At 38.2% G+C, this 21,831-nt stretch overlaps 1 protein-coding gene across 3 annotated transcripts in view; it reads right to left on the reverse strand.

Annotated features, from left to right (window-relative positions):
• Positions 1-21,831, reverse strand: part of ADAMTSL1 (ADAMTS like 1) — a gene marked incomplete at both ends in the record, with an annotated part of 891,527 nt that overhangs the window by 337,644 nt on the left and 532,052 nt on the right. The window lies entirely within an intron of this gene.

The raw sequence follows: 21,831 nt of genomic DNA on the forward strand, positions 1-21,831 counted from the left end.
ATAATAAAAGGGTAATGTGCAAATTGACCCTAACAGTGGAATGACTGGGAACGACTGGGAATGACCAGTTGCTATGATGTGCACTGACCACCAGGAGCTAGACGCTCAATGCAGGAGCTGCCCCCTGGTGGTCACTGTGCTCCCACAGGGGGAGCTCCGCTCAGCCACAAGCCAAGCTGACAGCTGCGAGCACAGCGGTGGTGGTGGGAGCCTCTCCCTCCTCCTCAGCAGTGCTAAGGATGTCCGACTGGTGCCATACTCCCATCAGCAATACACAGGAACAGTCCTCAGGGGGAGTGGGCCTAAGCCGCCAGTCGGACATTCCCGAGGGTTCCCAGGCTGCCAGAGGGATGTCTGACTGCCAACTTAGTCCCGATCCCCCCAGGGAGCAGGCCTAAGCCAGCAGGTGGACATCCTCTGAGGGGTCCCGGACATCCCCTGAGGGGTCCCGGACTGCTGAGGCACCCCCCACCCCGAGTGCATGAATTTTTGTGCACTGGGCTTCTAGTTTCCTTATAAAAAGAATTCTCTCTTAATATTCATATAAAAGACTCTCTTTTCTTCTGAGTACATTCTTAGTGGAGTTACACTCAAATACTAAATTGCGCAGATCTAACGAAGTTGTACATGTAAGAATTAAAACTAAGCATTTGGTTGTTAAAATAAGTACTTATACTTAGTTCTTATTTAACCAAATAAATATAAATTCAAGGTTTTCTGAAAAGTATTAATATTAAATGAATCCCATCCTAATTATTTCTGGTATGAAACTAGAGATATTTCACAGAAAAAAACTTAAAATTGTGAATATGATAAAATTTGCACTTACCGTTTAACATGTTTTATAAATTATGAAATGGATATAAAAGTCATAATTGTTAAAGAATTATTTTTAAAAAAATACATGTTCATTGCAGAGATTTCAGGAAAGAAAGATTACCTAAAAGTAAAAAAAATCTCTCATAGTTGCCTCATCTAAAGATAGTCACTATTATTTTGATTAATTTCTTTCCACTGAGGAAAAAAAACACACCACTTATATAATTTTGCAGCTTGTTTTTCCACTTATAAATTTTTGAAGGTATTTTCCCAGAAACTGACAACATTTTGAGAGCTACATAATATTCCATCAAATGATATAATTTGTATAATCATTCTTCTATTACTTAAGTAATGTCCAATTTGGGGTTTGATAAATGAGAGTGTAATGAGCCATATCCATGCATATGCTTTACCTAAATTTCTGACTATGTCTTTAGGGTAGATACATTTCTAGAAGAATTACTGGACTAAAGGGAATGAACTTTTATAAGCTCTTGATAAATTACATTCCATAAACTTTGTGCCATTACATACTCCCATCAGCAATACATGGGAGTTTTCATATTACTGAACTCTTGTGAACAAAAACAATCAATTTTTGATTAAGCATTCAGTGATGACATAAGAGCAGCAGTTCTCTGCTCTTTTCAAAATAAGTCACAATGACTTAAATTTTAGACTTGAAACCATAAAAATCCTAGAAGAAAGCATAGGCAATAAAATCCTGGACATGTCTCATAGCAAGATTTTTTTCTGATATATCTCATCGAGCAAGGGAAACAAAATAAAAAATAAACAAATGGGACTACATCAAACTAAAAAGTTTTTGCATAGCAAAGGAAACCATCAATAAAATGAAAAGACAACTGACTGAATTGGAGAACACAGTCACCAATGACACATCTGACAAGTGGTTAATATTCAAAATTTATAAAGAACTCATACAACACAATGCCAATAAAACAAACAATCCAACTTAAAAATGAGCAAAGGACCTGAATAGACACATCTCCAATGAGGACATATAGATGGCCAATAGACATAGGAACAATGCTCAAAGTCACTAATCATTAGACTGATAAAAATTAAAACTACAATGAGATATCATCTCACACCTGTCAGAATGGCTATCATCAATAAATCAACAAACAAGTGGTGGCCAGAGTGTGGGGAAAAGGGAATCGTCATGCACTGCTGGTGGGAATGTAGATTGGTGAAAAAGGAGAAGGGATTAAGAAAAAAATTCATAGACAGATAACAGTATGGTGATTACCAGAGGGAAAGGGGGATGGGGGAGATAGAAGGGGTTAATGGAGGGGATAAATGGTGATAGAAGGAGACTTGACCTGAGGTGGTGAACACACAATACAATATACAAATGATGTATTATAGAAATGTACATCTGAAACCTATATAAACCCAATAAATTCATTAAAAAAGTCACACTTAAAAAAACACAAAAACCTATATGTATAAAAGCCCAGTGACTGAACAGCTGCTAGCAGGCCCAGGGTGAGGCTGAGTCTCTGCACCTATTAAATACCTGAGACAATCCAGACTTTGGCCTGACCCCACCAGCTGATGCAGGCCCTCTAAGGTGTGTTCTAGAAAGACTGTTGGGAGCTGGCATAGGCTGATAGCAAGAGGGGATGTGACTGTGGATCTCCTGGGGAGGCTGCCCTGAACATCCCTGACCTGGCATCACACATCAAGGACATTCACCAAGTGACTTTGGGTTGAAAAGCTCTCCACCAGGTTCCTTCAGGACCCAGAACACACCTTTACCCAAGATATTACCCCCAAATATCAGCTCAGACTAATTTTCTCATTCAGCAGCCGCTCAGAGGGCGGGTCCACAGCCAGTCAGCTGACCAGGATGAGCCGTGCTCCTGCAGCAGGCCATCCCTGCAGGCCACGCCCCCCACCAGTGCACGAATCTGCAGACTGGGTCTCTAGAATAATATAAAACTCTAAGGGAATGATTATACTAATAATTAATAGTTATGGAGTTCGCAGTATATTTCTGAGTTTGTTATATTGTATTAATTTATTTAATCGTCTCAGGTACCCTAGGAATCAGGGTACTATCATTTTACCCATTTTACAAATGAGAAAACTGAAACTTAGGGAGGTTAACTAACTTGCCAAAATTGCACAACTATTAAGTAATAGAGCTGAGATTTGATACCAGGCCATCTGGCTTCAGAGCTTACACCTATAACCATGATGCTTTACTGCCTCCTAATTCACTTGTTTGTCCGACAAATGTCCACTGCGCTCTTGTTATGTGCTGGGCAATGCAGTTACGTCTGGGAACGAATATGACTTGGTTTTTGCTATTAAGAAAATCATTCAATTATAATTTAGTGACAGGAATGCTAAATAGCATGTGCTAGGTCTGAGAATGCTATCAAAAAGTAAATGTCATCTGAAAATACAATTGCACAAAGACTCTCTTAAAGCGATAGAAAGGTCCTAGGCTTAAACACTTGACCATACCAGATTGACTATAATAATATGAATTAACAAGAAAATGTGGCCAAGAAAAGAAAGCACTGGCCAGGCATTAGAATCATAGAAAAGAGGAGAATGCCAGATACATGGTTGTCGGTGCCCAGCCTAGCAATGTCCCAGGGAAAGGACCCATCAACTTGAAATCCTGCTTGTCCCGTTGGCAAGGCTGCTGCCATCATGATGTGGATGCCTCACACTAACCAAGCTGCTGCCAATGAATGTTTCGTTCCTCCCAGGAATTACCCTGATTCTGATGCCATGTTGACCAAACGACTTGCCAAGAGTGATCTGACTTTTCATGACTGCGCAGTGTGCTGGTCAGGCTGACATGAGTATTCCGGTCCATGCGATAGACAGTTCTATTTTTAGTTGTAAGTTAATACACTGGCATTTTACTTTGAGACATTAATCTCATGGGTCAAGTCACTGAGTCCACCTCTCAGACAAGGGTCTGTTCTTGGTGTGATTACTGAAAAATATCAGGTTTCCGGGTCTAAAAAGATGTGAGCTAGGCTCCAGTTGATGGTACACTTACAAGGTAATGAACGCTCCAACCCAGAGGCCTTTGATAGAGTGCCACTGAGGCATCAGAATTGGCAGAATGCGATATGTTTTTCGATTTTGAAATTCCAAGTGCATATGTGACATAGCGTAGTGGATAAGAGTACCCAGTTTGAAACCAGAATCCTCTTTCTGGAATCCTGGCTCTCTTCCTCAGTTTTTATATGTCAGTTTGTCATCTGTAAACTGGGATACTATTACTTATCCTCTGGGATTATTATGGGGATTATCAGTTAATATTATGAAGCACTTCCAACAATGCCTAGCACATAGTAAACACGGTGTAGACATTTGATAAATCAATCAAATGCATAATAGAAGTAACAATATAATAGATATTGAAAGGGGGTTAAGAATGTGTGGAGAAGAAACTGTAGGCAGAGGCACAGAGATACAAAAAGATATGTTATATGTGCACATGTTCAAGCAGTTTTGTTTCATTGGAGTTTTGGGTTGATGTGAGGAATTGAAGGAGATGAGATAAATACCTTCTAACTTTGAACTTGGCAACAGGCAAAGGGAACTCATTGAAGGTTTTAAAACAGAGGGGATACAGTGCGGACTTCTTGTTTTTAAAAGTGAAATACGGTGTTAATCATTAAGACCTTAAAAATCACTGTTTTTCATCTCCTTTTATTTTCTTTTCCTAATTTTATCTCCCTAAACGGAAGAATGGAAACAAATCTGAATTGGGGATTTGGAGTTCTGGATATTGGACTTTGCTCATCTCCTTGCATACTCCTCTTATCTTCTCAGGGGGCTCTTAGCTTTTCCATCTGTCAAATGAATATTGGAATGGCAGTGCATACAGCTATGATCACCAACTGAGATAACTTACAAAAGCTTTGTCCACGTGCCAAGGGGTTATTATAGAGACATTGTTTGCTAAAAACAAAATAAAACAAAAACGTCAAAAGGCAGAAAACTACTTGCATCAAAAATTTAAATGAGCCTTTGCCAAGTATTTCAAATTATAAATTCCTACAGATGTTTTAAAAGCACCTTCAGATAATAGGAGATGTAAGCATGTAATGTATTGATTTAAAATGCTTCAGCAAAAATAAAAGAAAAACAAAAAACTAGCAAAGAGAAACACATGTTGCAATTTCCAAATACTATCCTGTGATCGTCTAACATCTAATATTAATTTGCCAATACTTTAATTCTGTCCCTGAATTAAGTATTCCATTTGTATATTCTATTACTTACTTAGTGAGAGCTTATTTAGTTTAATTGACTGAAATATGCTATTAAGGTGGTAATGCTTGAATTTGGAAAAATCTTCATTATTGAAAAATATTATCAAGTTGTGAATAATAATAGTAATACCAGCCTCTACTATGTATTGTGTCTGCTATAGGTATCTGGCCCACTGTAGGGTATTTTGTGTACACCATCACTAATTTTCCAACAACTCTTGTAATAGATAGATGAGAAAAGTGAGGCTGAGAAAGAGTAGGAGGCTTAATGTCATATGCACAGAAAACTAGGGATTGAAACCCAGGTTTGCCTAACTCCAAAGCATATAAAACAAAAATAAAAATAAAGGAACAAGATATGCTTATGATGTGTAGAATACTAACACGAGATTAAATCTGGGAGGCCGAGCAGAGATTTGGCCTGGGGGTTAACTGTGTTTTATTCTTCTTACACCAATACATCAGCCGCTTCTCAATTCTGGTAAATCCACTTCTAGTGAGTACAGGGTACCTGGGCACACACTGTACACTTGGAACGTCTCCAAGGCAACTGCACTTGTCAGTTAAATGCGATGTGAAAGAACTTCAGGGCAAAGCAGCTTGAGTTTTTAAAAGTTCAAATTTATTAAACCCGAATATAAATTTTACTTAAGTACTGAAGTGACTCTTCCACCGCAAGAATTTTAATTCTTGCCAAGTGTGACTTTCTTCATCCAAGGCATTTATCTGGGCACAAAAGCCTCATCGGAGAATTAAACAGTAAAATGTATTTTCTTTTTCTCCTTAAAAAAATAGCTTGTTGATATAAAACAGCTGACTAGTTCCCTTCACATTTAAACAAAATGAAATCTGCCTCTTGGAATAAAAACAAACTTTAGAAATTTTAGTTCAAATGGTGTCTGAGGAAAGCTATAGAGCACCGATCACAGAGAATGCAAGTCAACGCATCCTCTCCGTGAAAACGCTGACGCAGCGACAGGCCTGTGTCGAGCCCGGTAAGTACTGTGCCAATTAAGGACTCAGAAACTGGTCCAAGTATGAAAGAACAAGATATAAACAAAAACATATCCAAACCAAATTTGTATTTCAGCCCTTTACGCCTGGCCCGCCATTTTATGAATGTGGACTAATTCCTTCTCTCAAACATGGAAATCACCTCCATCACAAGTTATTTGCAAATTATTCAGACTTTAGTTCACTCTTGATAAGATTAGTTTAGGCTTGTGGCCTTTTTCTTCTTCTCTCGTGAACACATAATGATCAATCCAAACCCTTCCAGTCCCTAGATGCTGATATGATCTCAGTTTCAAAGATCAAAATGTAATGACCTGAGAAGACTTGAGTGGCCTTGGAAAGTTAAAAGCTCGCTTTCCAGGCATAGGCCATTTGTTGGCGTCCCCTCTCTGCTTATATAATTTTAGTCTTTAAAAGAGAAAGGCATATATTTTTTTAAATTTTTCATTAAGAATAAAAAATTTGGGTCAACTGCATCCATTTTTTACCTTAAAATTCTTCTCATTTCCTGTCACCCTTCTGGTGACATATCCAGACTCATCCTGAGTGTCAATGAACGGTTCCGAGAAAGTCTGGTAACTGTGGGTTGAAGACCTGAGTCCTGAAGGTCTTCAACCCACAGTTGCTTTAGGCTCAGGAAGCTTTGCCTTTGATTCAGAAAAGCAAAGAGTGCAGCTAAGTAAGAACGGGGTTTGCATTTCTCTGAATACCTCCTACTTTTTAAAAGATATCTATTTTCATTGATTTCAGAGAGGAAGAGGGAGGGAAAGAGAGACAGAAACATCAGTGATGAGAGAGAATCATTTATTGGCTGCCTCCTGTATGCCCCACACTGGGGATCGAGCCAGCAACCCAGGCATATGCCCTGCCAGGGAATCAAACCATGACCTATTGGTTCATAGGTTGATACTCAATCATTGAGCCACACCAGCTGGGCTGAATACCTTCTATTTTTTTAAAAAAATAGATATTTTTATTGTTTCAGAGAGGAAGGGAGAGGGAAAGAGAGATAGAAACATCAATGATGAGAGAGAATCATTTATTGGCTGTCTCCTGCATACCCCCTACTGGGGATCGAACCCGCAACCCAGGCATGTGCTCCTGATGGAAATGAACCCAGAACCCTTCAGCCCACGGGCCAGTGCTCTATCCACTTAGCCAAACCAGCCAGGGCTACCTTCTACTTTTAAAATAGAAACTAATGGGCAAAGGATTTTAAAATAGGACAGTCCATCTGCTTATATATCTCTCTAATTTTAGTCATGCAAAAGGAAACTGAATTCTTTGCAAGAGAGTAGACATAAAACCACACCAGCGAGTTGAGCCAGGACACTGGGTCCTTTAAAGTGGGTCCTGAAACAACCATGGATCAGACAAGACAAGTGCATCTGCAGCCGTAGCCAGGCCTCCCTGCAGTGTTGGAGCCCTGCTTTCCTCCCTCACTTCACATGAGCAGTTCAGTCCTCAGGGGAGCTATCTAGCAGGAGGATGTCCCCAACAAGCCAGGAAAAACACGTCTACATTTCTGGGCTTTTTACAAAGATCTCAAGAGGAATAGCGACTTCTGAGAACACCTGAGAGAACCAAATGCAAACGTATTGTTGGGCTGCTTTTCATTTTCCACAGACACATTATTGTGAGAGGTTCTCTCAGGAAACAACACTTGATGCCAATCAACTTCGCCATCAAAAAGGAAGTTATATAAACCTCCGGACCCTGTGTGTAAAGCTATCCCCAGATGCTCACTGTCCTCAACCACGGGTCAAACTGAATGCTGAAAACCTAGGGGCGAGAACTGGCGTCCATGCATAACAGATGGTTAGTGATGATGGTCTTGCCTGGCACATGGGGTAGAAAGAGGAGTTAAATGACATGCCACCCCTGTGGGTTCCATTAGTCCCTTGTTCTCTTCTTTCCCTTAACTCTCTGCTTTACTTTTTGCTCAAAAAGGTCATTCTTGAATTCTCTGTATTTTAATTTAATTCTCTCCATGTTTAAAATAGTTACTCTTTAATTCTAATTTAGTGTGCCTTTCATGAGAATCAAATGAGCCTTGTTCATGTGGAAACTCTACTTGTATGGTGGTTGGTCCTAACAAGAGGAGTCCATTCACCACTGTCCCTTCATTAAAAAGCATCTGCATAAAAACAGAGCATGGCTAACAGGGGTGAGGGGTGGGAAGGATCGGGAAGATGTTGTTGAAATGATCTTGCTCTTAGTAGATAAGTCCTGGAGACCTAGTGCATTGATAGTAGACAACAATATTGTATTATAAACTTCAAAGTTGATAAGATCTTAATTGTTCCCAATACCAAAATAGAAATAATTATGTGACGTGATAAAGATGCTAGATAACACTAAAGTGATAGTCATACTGCAATATATAACGTATCAAATCAACATGTTGTAGACCTTAAACTTATGGAATGTTATATGTCAATTATATTTCAATAAAAATGTATCTATCTATATGTTCAGATACATGTATGTGTATATATATATATATATATATATATATATATATATATTCATTACATACTCTATCTCTACATAATTGGAGATGTTTTATTGTGTATTAACGTTATTAACATAAATAGGTTTGAAGTTTTTAATGAGTGTATATTACTCTGGATGATGACTTTGAATCATCCTCTACCCTTCCACCCCCCAACAGAGCCATGTGCTCCCAGACAGCCACCTACCATAAATAACAAACAAAACTGCTTCCAATATTCTTCATAGCAAGCAATGTTGAATCTGGTAATACTTGAATCAACCTTGATAGACCTGATCTTTAACATTAAAAGGTGTCTTTGACCTCTTCATGGCAAACTTCACAGCGTTTCCCATCTGAAGTTAAATCTCCTTCCTTAGACCAAGCCACCAAAATTCTAGGATTAATGAACCCCCAACACATAACGCCAGTGGAAAAGTACCTTGCAATGAGGAGACAGGGGTTTTGGTGCGAGGCGACCTCCAATGAGTACATAAAAATATCTCTAATTCCTTAAACATCTAGTCAAACGGTCCCCGAACCCTGAGCAGGTTGCCCATTCGTTTCACACGGCCTCTTCTGCATGCGATGCATCACGTGGCTCAGATTAGTGCTGAGGGAGAGATTTATTTTTTTTCTGGGTAGATAGATATACAAGCCAAATTATTATGACAACTTGATAAATGTAGCTTTTGAAAATGCTTTCTGTTGTAATAATACAACAAACAACAAGGAGGCATGCTGCCAGGCCTCATCCATCAGTAGGTGAGCTGCCTGGGAACAGACACAGCCCTGGTGTCACACTAGCTCCTCGCAATCTGCCAAAGGCCTAAGGAGGAGGAGGAGGAGGAGGAGGAGGAGGAGGAGGAGGAGGAGGAGGAGGAGGAGGAGGAGGAGGAGGAGGAAGAGGAGGAGGAGGGGGAGGAGAGAGCTTTAAAGCTGCATTTTCACAGCAATTTTAAACAGAATATGAGGTAGTGGCGGTCCATGTTGAAAAACAGTGCATGAGTTGAGGCCTTGACTTAAAAGTGTTTTTTTGGCACAGGTAACATATTTTTGTAACCTCAGTTTTAGAATTCAACACCTCTGCTCTATACTAATCTCTTATTTTAAAAACATTCTCAATGCTGTCCCAGCTTGGAGGCTTTGATTTATGTCTACAGCAGCGGTTCTCAACCTGTGGGTCGCGACCCCTTTGGCATTTGAACGACCCTTTCACAGGGGTCGCCTAAGACCATCCTGCATATCAGATATTTACATTATGATTCATAACAGTAGCAACATTACAGTTATGAAGTAGCAACAAAAATAATTTTATGGTTGGGTCACAACATGAGGAACTGTATTTAAAGGGCCAGAAGGTTGAGAACCACTGGTCTACAGAGAGAGTGAATGTGGAGCCCAAATTCAATATACATGGAAATGATGTAGGTTTAGGGAAAATGTTCTAAGATGTCATCTCATATGGTTGTTCGATCTTCTTGTGACCATAGGTCACTGAAGACAGCTTCCCTGTATTTTTACAAATTATTTTGCATTGGGTAAGAGGCCGCGGAGCTGTTAAATTAAAATTTAGACCCATGTGAGGATATTACAGATTGAATTTTGGAGTTTGTCCTGGGAGTTTCAGAGTGGTTTATTTGCCATTATGAGTGTTTGGTATGTTTTAAATTACAACTAGAAAACTCGCTGCCAATATTTCCCCCAAACAAGTATGATTTTACATATCTCTGCCTGTTCTTCAAAGACAGGCATGCTGCAACAAAGCCTCGTGTTTTCACAAATATGGACGGGGTTATGAAAAAGAGGAGCGTGCTCATGGAATCAAAAAGGAAAGAAGAAAGAACAATGACATTGTAAGCCATCACGTTCATGCCCAGCATCTAAGGAAGTCAGAACCCGCTCGGACAATTGACTGAGACAGCGCACAGTACACAGTGTGAAAGTGAAGATGAGCCCTGGGCAGGGTTTCCTGGTGAACAAGGTTTTGATTTACAGTCACTTACACTTACTGAGCATCCCTTCTGAACCAGTATTAAGCAAGGCATTGTGAACGATGCAAAAACGATGATTTCCCTGACCCTTATCAAAGTTAAAATTTAGTTGAAAAAAAATCCACATGAGCCCAAAAAGAACACACAACAGTATAATGCATAGTCAACAACTAATGGATGTGGTCTGGATGCTAAATATAGAAGGAATTGGGCAAAGGGGCAGGTACATGGCAGGACGTAACTTATGAAGATGTATCTTAGGTGGGGTGTCCTGTGTGGGCCATATGAGTCCCAAGCATGTGATAGCAGAAAGGGGAATTCAAGAAATAACCTTCCCTCCCTATTCCTGCTTCCCAAAGTACTACAGAAGGTTCTTAGCTCTAATAGTCACTTTGATCAATTCACTCAACACTGACTGGGTTCCTAGATATAAAAACAAAACAAGATAAAACCTTGGTCCACAGTGCTGATAGACTAATGGGGGCCGGTGTCATATAAATAATTATAGCACAAGCCAGACTATGTAAATGTAATTATAATGCCTTGTAAATACAGCGAAATGACATTAAGGGCCACTGCTGGAAGTAAGTTTAAATGACACCTAGGATTTTGACAGGGGGACGCGGGCAGCAAGAGACTCTGTAGACGAGCAGGCAGAGTCTGCAGAGGGCTGGTGCTTTAACAAACTAAGACACACAGTCCTGCAGCTGCCCCGGACTCTTCCTTTCAGAAAACATTTTATTTCTTTTGTGGAAGGTTTATTTCACTCAGCAAAATGTGTGTGAACACACACACACAAAAATGAGTTTTACAATTCAGTTTAGGCCAGAATGTATAGATATGTCTTCATCACCCTCCTCATGCCATCTGATGCTGACAGCTATAGGTTTTTAATTTTTTTTTAAATTTCAATTATAGTCCTGACCAGTTTGGCTCAGTGGATAGAGCGTTGGCCTGCGGACTGAAGGGTCCCAGGTTTGATTCCAGTCAAGGACATGTACCTTGGTTGCAGGCACATCTCTGGTGGGGGGTGTGCAGGAGGCAGCTGATCGATGTATCTCTCTCATTAATGTTTCTAAACTCTCTATCCCTCTCCCTTCTTCTCTGTAAAAAATTAATAAAATATATTTTTAAAAAATTTTAATTACAGAGCACTACCCAATTAGCTTCACAAATGGCACACCCAAAGATGGTCTCAGCAGCCAGAGTCCCGCTGGGGGTGGGGAGTGTTATCTTGCTCTGTAGGGTCAGCCCCTGTACAGCAGCTCATCTGCTGAGGTCATGGCCGGGACTCACAATCAGTAGCCTGAGGGTCAACCCCACCCACTGAGGTGCCAACAGCAATCAAGGCTCAACTATAATAGGAGGGTCACAGTTCATACAACAGACTCCCGTAGCATCCAGGTGACCAGGGAGACCGCGCCACTAGGCCCCACAAGACACCTACATAAGGCCACCCTGCCAAGACTGCGTGGTTATTAGAAAACATATTTTTGCTTCTTTATTTGCTTTTCTCTCCTACAGTGTGATCTTTGAGCCTCAGTGCCCAGCAAAGTGCCTGTGAGCCCTCCACAATCATTTACTGAGAAAAGAAGAAAAGGGAGGGAGAAAGGGCGGGAAAGAGGGAAAGAAGGAAGGGTCAAAGGAAGAAGGGAAGAATAGAACAGAAGGAAATGCTATTAGAATAATTTCAGGCCACGAAGACTCTTTGGCCTCCTGCTTGCTCTAATTTTTGAACCCTGAAACTGGATTAAAATCTTTCTATAATAAACCAAAGATGAAAAATTTAAAGTGAAACCAAATAGCTACCAAAGGAAAGAAACCTTGGCTCTTTGCTGTGAACATGTTTATTTTCACATATTTACTCAAAATTGTATTTGTCACTGCAATGTGTTTGGTCCCTCTGAAAGCTGACGAGGAGTGGGGGCCCGGGGATTGCTGCCTTTGGCTTGAGATCCACGAGCAGGAAGGGCACGCACTTTCTAATACATATACACATGCCATAAGGTTTGCAAATGATCTTACATTTGCTCAGTAGCCAAAAGAGGCAAAGAATGAGAATAAAAACAAATGTGTTTTAGCAGCACCAAGTCCAACTTTTCCTTCTTCCCCATGAGGAAAATGTATATTATGAAACTCTAGGACTCTCACAACCTCACCCCATACAACCCTGGAGCTGGGAATTTATGAATTATTTTGGCTAGAGACAAAAGTTCCTCAATCCGCCCATATCGTCCAGATGTCCGTTGCAAAATGGGAGCCTGGAGAATCTCATTTTTCTTTAAAACCATTCGCATGAGAGCAACTTTTGCTCCTCTTCCTATCTAGCAGCAGAATGGGTTTTGAATGCATGTGTGAAGGAGAAAGAACCTCTCTCCCTCAGGATCACACATTCAATTGTAGAGTTGAAGGGCACCTTCGATATTTGTCCAATATAAATATTTATCGAACACCTACTCTGTTCTAGGTGCTGCCCGCTTGACCAGTGAGTCCTACACCAAAGCCCAGAGGTAGGGATTGACTCGGCAGCTGTTTGAGGTTGGCAAAGGTAAGCTATGGGCTTTGGCTGAGCATCACACATAAGTATGATGTTATTTGTCGTTCTATACTTATTCTTCCTGCCTCCAGGTAAAGTATCCACCCTCTAATGTATGCAATTCTGGTATCCCTCATTTTTTGCTCTTAGTATCTGGTGTCCCTTTAATTTTTAATTTCGATCTCCGCACCCCCCCTTCTCCCTCCACACACCATAATCTGCCTTAGTGGTTGAAACCAAGCTACACAGTTAGGATTAGAGAAAATCTCCTTTTCTCTTTATACAAACTGGGCTCAAACAGAGAAAATAACAGAATTCAAGTAGTATTAACCAGCCTTTTTCTTTCTTTCTTTTTTTCTTTCTTTCTTTCTTTCTTTCTTTCTTTCTTTCTTTCTTTCTTTCTTTCTTTCTTTTTTTCTTTCTTTCTTTCTTTCTTTCTTTCTTTCTTTCTTTCTTTCTTTCTTTCTTTCTTTCTTTCTCTCTTTCTCTCTTTCTCTCTTTCTCTCTTTCTCTCTTTCTCTCTTTCTCTCTTTCTTTCTGGGGGGCAGGGGTAATGACAGATGCTGAATTGAAGGTGGAAAGTTAAACTCCACTCTGTGGATAAGAAATGTAATACATTTGAGGAGAAGTGAATATCAGAGAATTTGCATAAAACACCCCAGATGCTGGGCATTCACTTAATCATATACTAACAATATGCAGGCTTCAATGGTCATATACGGGGGTGGGCAAAAGTATTTTTACAAGTGTAATACAGATGATACAATAATGAATAAATTAATAATGATACAAGAATAAACTGAGTTTCACATACTCACACCTTTAAACCTACTTTTTTGCCAACCCCTGAATATAGGCTTTAATAATGGGATGGAATGTTATCCTTACATAACATTGGCCACTTGGGGCAGGGCTGATCTTGACTAATACTAGACAACTGGATAACTACTCAGAAAAGTCATTGCCTTGTCGTGCAGGGGCAATCGCCACTTCTACGTCCTGACATGCTGGTGTCCGTGATGCAGACTGGATCATTTTATAGAAATGTAAGTGAGAAATTAAACGTAAATGTTTTCCTTTCTTTTTTGTTTTTAATTAATTAATTTATTTGTTGTCTAAAGTTTTACATACATCTCCTTTTTCCCTGCTTGACCGCCACCCCCCCCCCCACCCCGCCAAGCTAAACTTTTTTTTTTTTTTTTTTTTTTTACTAGAAAACTTCTTTTTGTCTTCATGATCCCAACCTCTAAATTTCTGGAGAACTGAAGACAAATCTCACCATTATCTGCTTCAATAGAGCAGTAGTTCTAATACTGGATATACATTTCAACCATTTGGAGAGCTTTTTAAAAATTATGGATGTCAGGGCTCCACACCCAGAGATTCTAACTGAACTGGTTTTCAGTGGCACCCAGATATTTGTACTGATTTTTGGAAAAGCTTCTCAGGTGGTCCTATAGTGGAGCTAGGGTTAAGAACCACTGCTATAGGTGTGTTACCCATTTAAAGATCTGGAGAAAACTCCCTTTAGTTCTTAAAATTTATTGTCATTATCATTAGTAGAATCTCAGAAAAATCTATCAAAACTTAATAATGTAGTAAATTCACAAGAGCAGCAGCTTGCCCCTTGGACTTTGTATACTTACATAGCTAGTAACTACTACTATTACATAGTAGATATGCAATACATACTTATTAAATGAATAAACGAAACACTGAGGCAATTCAGTCTGGGAAAGTGTGTGTTTCTAAGAATTTATCCATTTTTTCTCGGTGATCTAATTTGTGGGGGTAAAATTGTTATAATAGTCCTTTGTGGTCCTTCTAACTCCTGAGTTATCCATTGCAATGTCTCCTTTTACATTTCTGATTTTATTTATTTGCATCTTTTTTCTTTTAGTCTAGCCAAAGGTTTGGTAATTTTGTTTATCTTAAAAAAAACCCAAAACCTCAAATTCTTAATTTAGTTGATTTAAAGTATTTTTCTAATCTCTATTTGATTTCTGTTCTAATCTTTATTATTTTCTCCCTTCTGTTAACTGTGAGATTTGTTTGTTTTTCTTTTTCTAGTTCAGCCTAATAACAGTAATAATAAGAAAATTGAAGTAGTTATCAAAACCCACCAACAAGAAAAGGCCAGGACCTAATGACTCCATTGATACTTCTACTAAATATTTAAAAATACCAACATTTCTTAAACACTTTTAAAAATACAAGAACAGAAAACACTTCCAAACTAATTTTATGAGGCCAGTATCACTCTGCCAGTCTGACAAGACACCACAAGAAAAGAGAACTACAGGCCACTATCCTTAAAGAACATGGTTGCTAAAACCTTTAATAAAATCCCAGCAAACTGAATTCAACAGCACATTAAAAAAATTATGCACCATGACCAAACACAATTTATTTCTGTGAGGCAAGGATAATAAAACATATGCAAATATCAATGACACATTAACAGAATGAAAGATAAAAAACACATGATCATCTCCTAGATGCAGAAAAAGCAGTTGACACAATTTAATGTCCATTTATGAGTGAATAAACAACAAAAACTTCTCAACAAAATAAGTATAAAAGGGACTTACCTCAACACAATAGAGGCCAGATGTGAGAAGTCCATAGCTAACATTATAATCAATGGGGAAAAACTGAAAGCTTTTCCTCTTATATCCAATACAAGCAAAGAGGCCCACTACCACTACTTCTGTTTAGGATAGTATCAGAAGTTCTAGTCAGAGTTATTAGATAAGACAAAGAACTAACTAAAAGATATAAAAATGGAAAGGAAAGAAACAAAATCATCTCTGCAGATGATATGATCATCTATAGAAAACCATAATGACTCAACAACAACAAAAATACCTGTTAGAACTAATAAGTGAATTCAATAAAGTTGCAGGATAAAAATTAACATATAAAAATTGGTGGCATTTCTATATACTAACAATAAACTATCTGAAAAGGAAATTAACAAAGCAATCCCATTTACAACTGCATAAGAAAATACTTAGGAATAAACTTAACCAGTGAGATGAAAGACTTCTACCCTGAAAACTATAAAACACTGATGAAGGAAATTAAAGAAGACACAGATAAATAGAAATAGATACTGTATTCATGGGTTGTAGAAGTTAATATTGTTAAAACGTTAATACTCCCTACGTGATCTATGGATTCAATGCACTTCCTTTCAAAATCCCAATGGCATTGTTTACAGGAATAGAAAAAAACAATCATAAAATTCATATAGAACTCCAAAAGATCCAAAATAGCCAAACCAATCCTGAGAAAGAGTAATAAAACTGGAGGCATCACACTTCCTGATTTCAAACTAAGTTACAAAGTTATAGTATCAAAACAGTATGGTATTGTATAAAAACAGACATACAGATCAGTGAAGCAGAATAGAGAGTCCTGAAATATGTTTAGGTTAACTAATATAAATTCATTAACTAATCTTTGACAAGGGTGTATGAAAGGGTAACCTCTTCAATAAATGATGTCAGGAAAACTAAATATCCACATGCATAAGAATGAAATTGGGTCCTTACCTCACATTAAATACACACACAAAAAATGGACAAAAGATTAAATGCAAGACCTCAAACTGTGAAACTACCAGAAGAAAACAGGGAAAAAGCTTCTTGACAATGGTCTTGGCAATGATTATTTTGGTTATGACACTCACTAAAAGCATAGGCAAGAAAAGCAAAAATAGACAAGCAGAACTAGATCAAACCAAAATATTCTGCACAGCAAAGGAAAACATTCAACAGCATAAAAAGGCAGCATACGTAATGGAAGAAAATATTTGCAAACCATACATCTGATAAGGATTTAGTATTCAAAGTATAAAGGAAAATCCTACAACTCAATAGTAAAAAATCAAATAATCCAATACAAATAGGTTAAGGACCTGAATAGATATTTCCCAAGTAATACATACATATGGCCAATATGCACATGCAAAGGTGCACAACATCACTGTTCATCAAGAAAATGAAAATCAAAACCACAATGAGCAACTAGCTCATACCTGTTAGAATGGCTATTATAAAAAAGACAAAAGGTAACAAGTGTTAAGAATGTAAAGAAAAAGGAACCCTTTGTATATTGTTGGTGGAGTTATAAACTGATTAAGGATATTAAGAAAAACAGTACAGAGGTTCCCCCAAAACTAAAAATATAACTATGATATGACCCAGCAACCTCATTTCTGGAAATATATATCCAAAGGAAAGGAAATTTCCATCTCAGTGAGGTATCTACACCCACGTTCACTGCAGCATTATTCATAATAGCCAACACATGGAAACAACTTAAGTGTACTTTGACAACAGATGAATGGATAAAGAATATTTGGTGTGTGTGTGTGTGTGTGTGTGTGTGTGTGTGTAAAGAGAGGGAGAGAGAGAAACACAATAGAATATTATGTAGTATTAACAAAAGAGAAAATCCTGTCACTTGTGATAACAGGGAGGAACCTGAAGGGCATTATGCTAAATGAAATAAGCCAGGCACAAAAAAGACAAATACTGCATAATCTCATTTATATGTGGAATCTAAAAAATCGTGAAACTCAGAAGCAGAGAGTAGAATGGTGGTTTGCCAGGGAAATGAGAAGATATTGGTCAAAGGATACAAAGTTTCAGTTATGCAAGATGAAAGAGTTTTGAAGATCTAACGGATGGCATGGTGACAATAGTTAACAACGCTGTATTGTGTACTGGAAATTTGCTAAGAAAACAGATTTTAAACTAATTTTTTTCAATATACACTCACACACACAGTAACTATGTAGAGGTGATAGATAAATTATTTAGCTTGATTGTGTTCATCTTTTCCCAATGTATACATATATCAAAACATCAAATTGTATATCTTCAATATATATGTTTTACATTTCAAAGATATCACAATACAGCAGTGAAAGAAAAAAAAAAAGAAAATTGTGAAGGAATAAAAACTTCAGAAAGGCAATTGAACTAACCAAATAAGGATTTTTTAAATAAAGAGAAAGAGACAGCCAATAGTTACAGAATCCCAATATGGCTAGTAAAGGTTATGGACACCAAACACATTTTCAACATCTTTTATTCCAACAACAGGTTTATGGGATAAACCAAGCTATAAATTGGTCCCAAACATTCAGTCATTGGCCTGAGTGGATTCTCCCCTTGAAAGAAGATCAGATCTTGGAACAAAACATTCCTCTAAGATATATGGCCTGGAATATTAGAAGTCTTGGTAATACATTTAGACTAGGCTTTGACCCAAAAAGTAAAAGGAAGGCAACCGCAAACTCTCAAACATAAATCCCAAAATGTGAAACCTCCTTTAACACAATGAAAAGACCACCTCGTATAAAAGACATGAAGAGTCAGACCCACTCTGAACTTGTATATCTTTCCTTTAAACAAAAACTCGAACATTTCCAAGGAAAACAAGGCTGATAACATGCAATACTAGATGAAGAAAAACAGATTAATCCTGCTTTGGGGCTCACTTGAACTGAAAGTTCTGAAACGTCTTGAAACAAGCCTTAATTAGATGTTATGACAGAGATGAGATAACTGTAAAAAAAAAATATTTGTTTAAGAAGCTAAATTTGAACATTAATTTTTTTCTTTTGGTATTTATTATTATGTGATATAGAAATTAATTGCTAACTAAAGTTTATGTTAGTGTTAACTATCAATATTTTTATTGGAGAAAAATTCTTTGCAATTAAAAAAAATCAGAAAAACTAAGCCCTCTCTCCCTTAGCCCAATTATTATGAAATGAGGTGATTAGAATGATCTTCCTCATTCCTGTGAGATAAGACTCCTTGAGGTTATTTATTTTAATTTTCTGTGTTTACATTGAGACCACTGTGGCAGCCATATCCCTTTGGAATAACATCATAACCTGACTTTTTTCGGCACCTCCATAGTGTGATGATGTTATCTTTTGTTTATCTAACAATTTTATTCAACTCAAAAACTTTTTATTCAACTCAAAATGTATTAACTTCTAAAAAGTGCTTTCATATTTTCTAGATAGGCTCCTTTTTGCTCTTTGGATATATATGAAGTTGACATGCCCTTCATTTAATCCATTGAGATTTAACAAAATATTTATATTTTTAATATATTAGTTAATTCATTAAGCCACAGGACTAACTAATCTGCATATTAATGTGGCATTTTATAAAGTAAAAAAGGTCATAAAAGACCTTTAAATCTTCAGTCACCAATGCAACGGAGACATCACATTTAAGAGCATCAGCTATCTGACCCACTGCCATTTCAGATAAGGAGCAGTTTCCCCTGTTGACCTTGGTCTTGGCATAGACCTACTACAATGGTATATATCACATTAAAACACACTGTTCCTAAGAGCCTTATGCATCTGGAACTCCTTACGGGCAAAACTAAATTAACTGGCTGAAGACAAACCTAGAGCTCTCAGAGACAGATCTTTAGTATCAAATTTTTAAAAATATGCTTAAGTAATTTAGGTTGAAGAAGGATTGTTTCCACTAAAGAACACACACTAGGTAGGTCAACAAGGAAAATGAGTTTGCTAAAATTGTTATTTCAGAGGATTTAGTGGGAAAGGTGAAGAACTGGAAAGAGAAGAAGCAGCCTTTCTGGTTGTGGGTATTTTGTTTAATTCACTTGAAATAAAATAAAGAGCCATCATAAAGTACAAGTAGATATAGTCTGTTTTCTAATTAAAATAAAAGCAGACATTATAGTGCCACTTGGTTATACAAGATTAGCAACAGCTGCATTAGTAGAGTTGCTCAATAAAACATAATATAATCTTATAGAAATGAGTAAATGTTGTAGAAAAAAGTTGATACAGTGTCTTTCTTCAGTGCTCAAAAAAGGGTTGCATGTAAAGAGAATTATCAAAGCTCCGAAACCAGAAATTGGGAATATCAAGCACTGCTTACTTTCTGTGAGCCTCGGGAAAGGATGAGGGAGACGCCAAGGGAAGACTTCTGCTCAGTATCTCCCGGGTCAGAGGTTTCCCCCAGCATTAAACCACTGCCCGTTGAGAGTGAAGGATTTAATATTTAATGCTTGTCTGTATTTTTACTCTGTTTTGCCTCCACTGATTTTTGTATCCCTGTATCCACAAAACAGTCACTCAGAGAAGATGTTATCAGATCAGAAGGTTAACCAAGCCTCCTTACAAGCTCCCAATCCACAGGAAACATCACGAACTCCAGAAGTTGAGCAGTTATCTGTTGAATAAAACTGGGTATTGTAGCTCTCTTTACAATTCTATCATGTTGGGAGTAGAATAATTTTTAGGTGGTAGAGTTAAAAATATTACAACTAAATGTGCCCTAAGAGAGCCTAGGACCAGGGCTAAGAAACTGGGTTGGCAGGTTAATTTCAGCAGGTGGGTGGGATTTATTTGGGCTGAAGTTGAATGCCTGCCATTAGACTACTACACACACATTCCAGTTACCCGCTGGGGTTCTAGAGACACATACATTCATAGTCTCTGATCTTTCCCAAGAGTATAAGGTAGCTGAACTGATTTCAAATGCCTAAATCTGTGCTGCAGAGATGAGAGAAAAGCCGTTAAGTCCATCAGCCATTGTAAAACAAACGTGAAAGCCATAGGCCAAGCATGTCAAACTCGAGGCCCGTGGGCTGCATGCCTTGTTTACTTGGCCGGTGTTAGCCTTTGAGTTTGACATGCTTGCCATAGACCATCATGGTAGATTGCAAAAATGATCCCAGTCCTTCACCCTCCCTACCTGGCATGCTTTCCATGTAATAATTTTGCTTTCTCACTTTGACTCTAGGCTTGGCCAGATGACTTACTTGGCCAATGTGCATTTAAAAACAATCAGGACAGGATTATTTATCTGTGCCCCAGCACATGTTTTGACACCATTCTTCAATAGGGGTTGTGTTGTGAGGTCAGTTTACACTCAGCTGTACTATTCTAGTTCTCTTGGGACAAACGGCACATATGTCAATCCAGTCTTTTAGCCCGTTCTTTTCAGTATTTCGTTATGTTCTTACTGGATTTGGCTATGCCATCTATTTGGAGGCTCCTCTCTTCATCAAGTCCCTAGAACACGGGTGGTCCATTCCACTCCCATTTTAAACCTTCCTTTCTAGCCCCGTATGTGTTTACTGGGTGTAATTTGAAAGTGACTGATTATAAATTTTAGAATTCATATTCCACTTTCGCAATTCATTATCGGTAGACGACAACTGAGACCTTCTATTGTATTATAACATCTTAACGACTGGAGTCTTAATTTACCATGTGGCAAAAATGGTATTTTTAAACTTCACATAACACCAATATTTGGTAAAATGCAGAATGACAGAGTTTTACTTGTGATATTAATTTATTCCTTAAGTGGCTTCTCAGCTTCTCACTCAATAAAATATTCTCACAGGGTCACATTCACTGAGCCAACATGAGCGTTCCCATGCATTTCTTACTAGCTTTGTGAGACACATGTTTTGGCTCATCCCTAAAGAACACTCAAGCATGCTAATTTGATAAAGCTGCATAATACGGACATTCCACATTTGTACACTTTGGCCTTACTGGTGGATGTTTATTATCAGTTATGCCTCAGAGTGCTGTCGCCACGTAGCATCATGTAGTGCAGATTAAGAGAACAGGTGAGACATAAAAATGAAAGGTCTGTTCTTACCAGCTCGGGG

The sequence above is a fragment of the Myotis nattereri genome (genome assembly GCF_964212035.1).
Source record: "Myotis nattereri genome assembly, chromosome: 12".
NCBI lineage: Eukaryota > Metazoa > Chordata > Mammalia > Chiroptera > Vespertilionidae > Myotis > Myotis nattereri.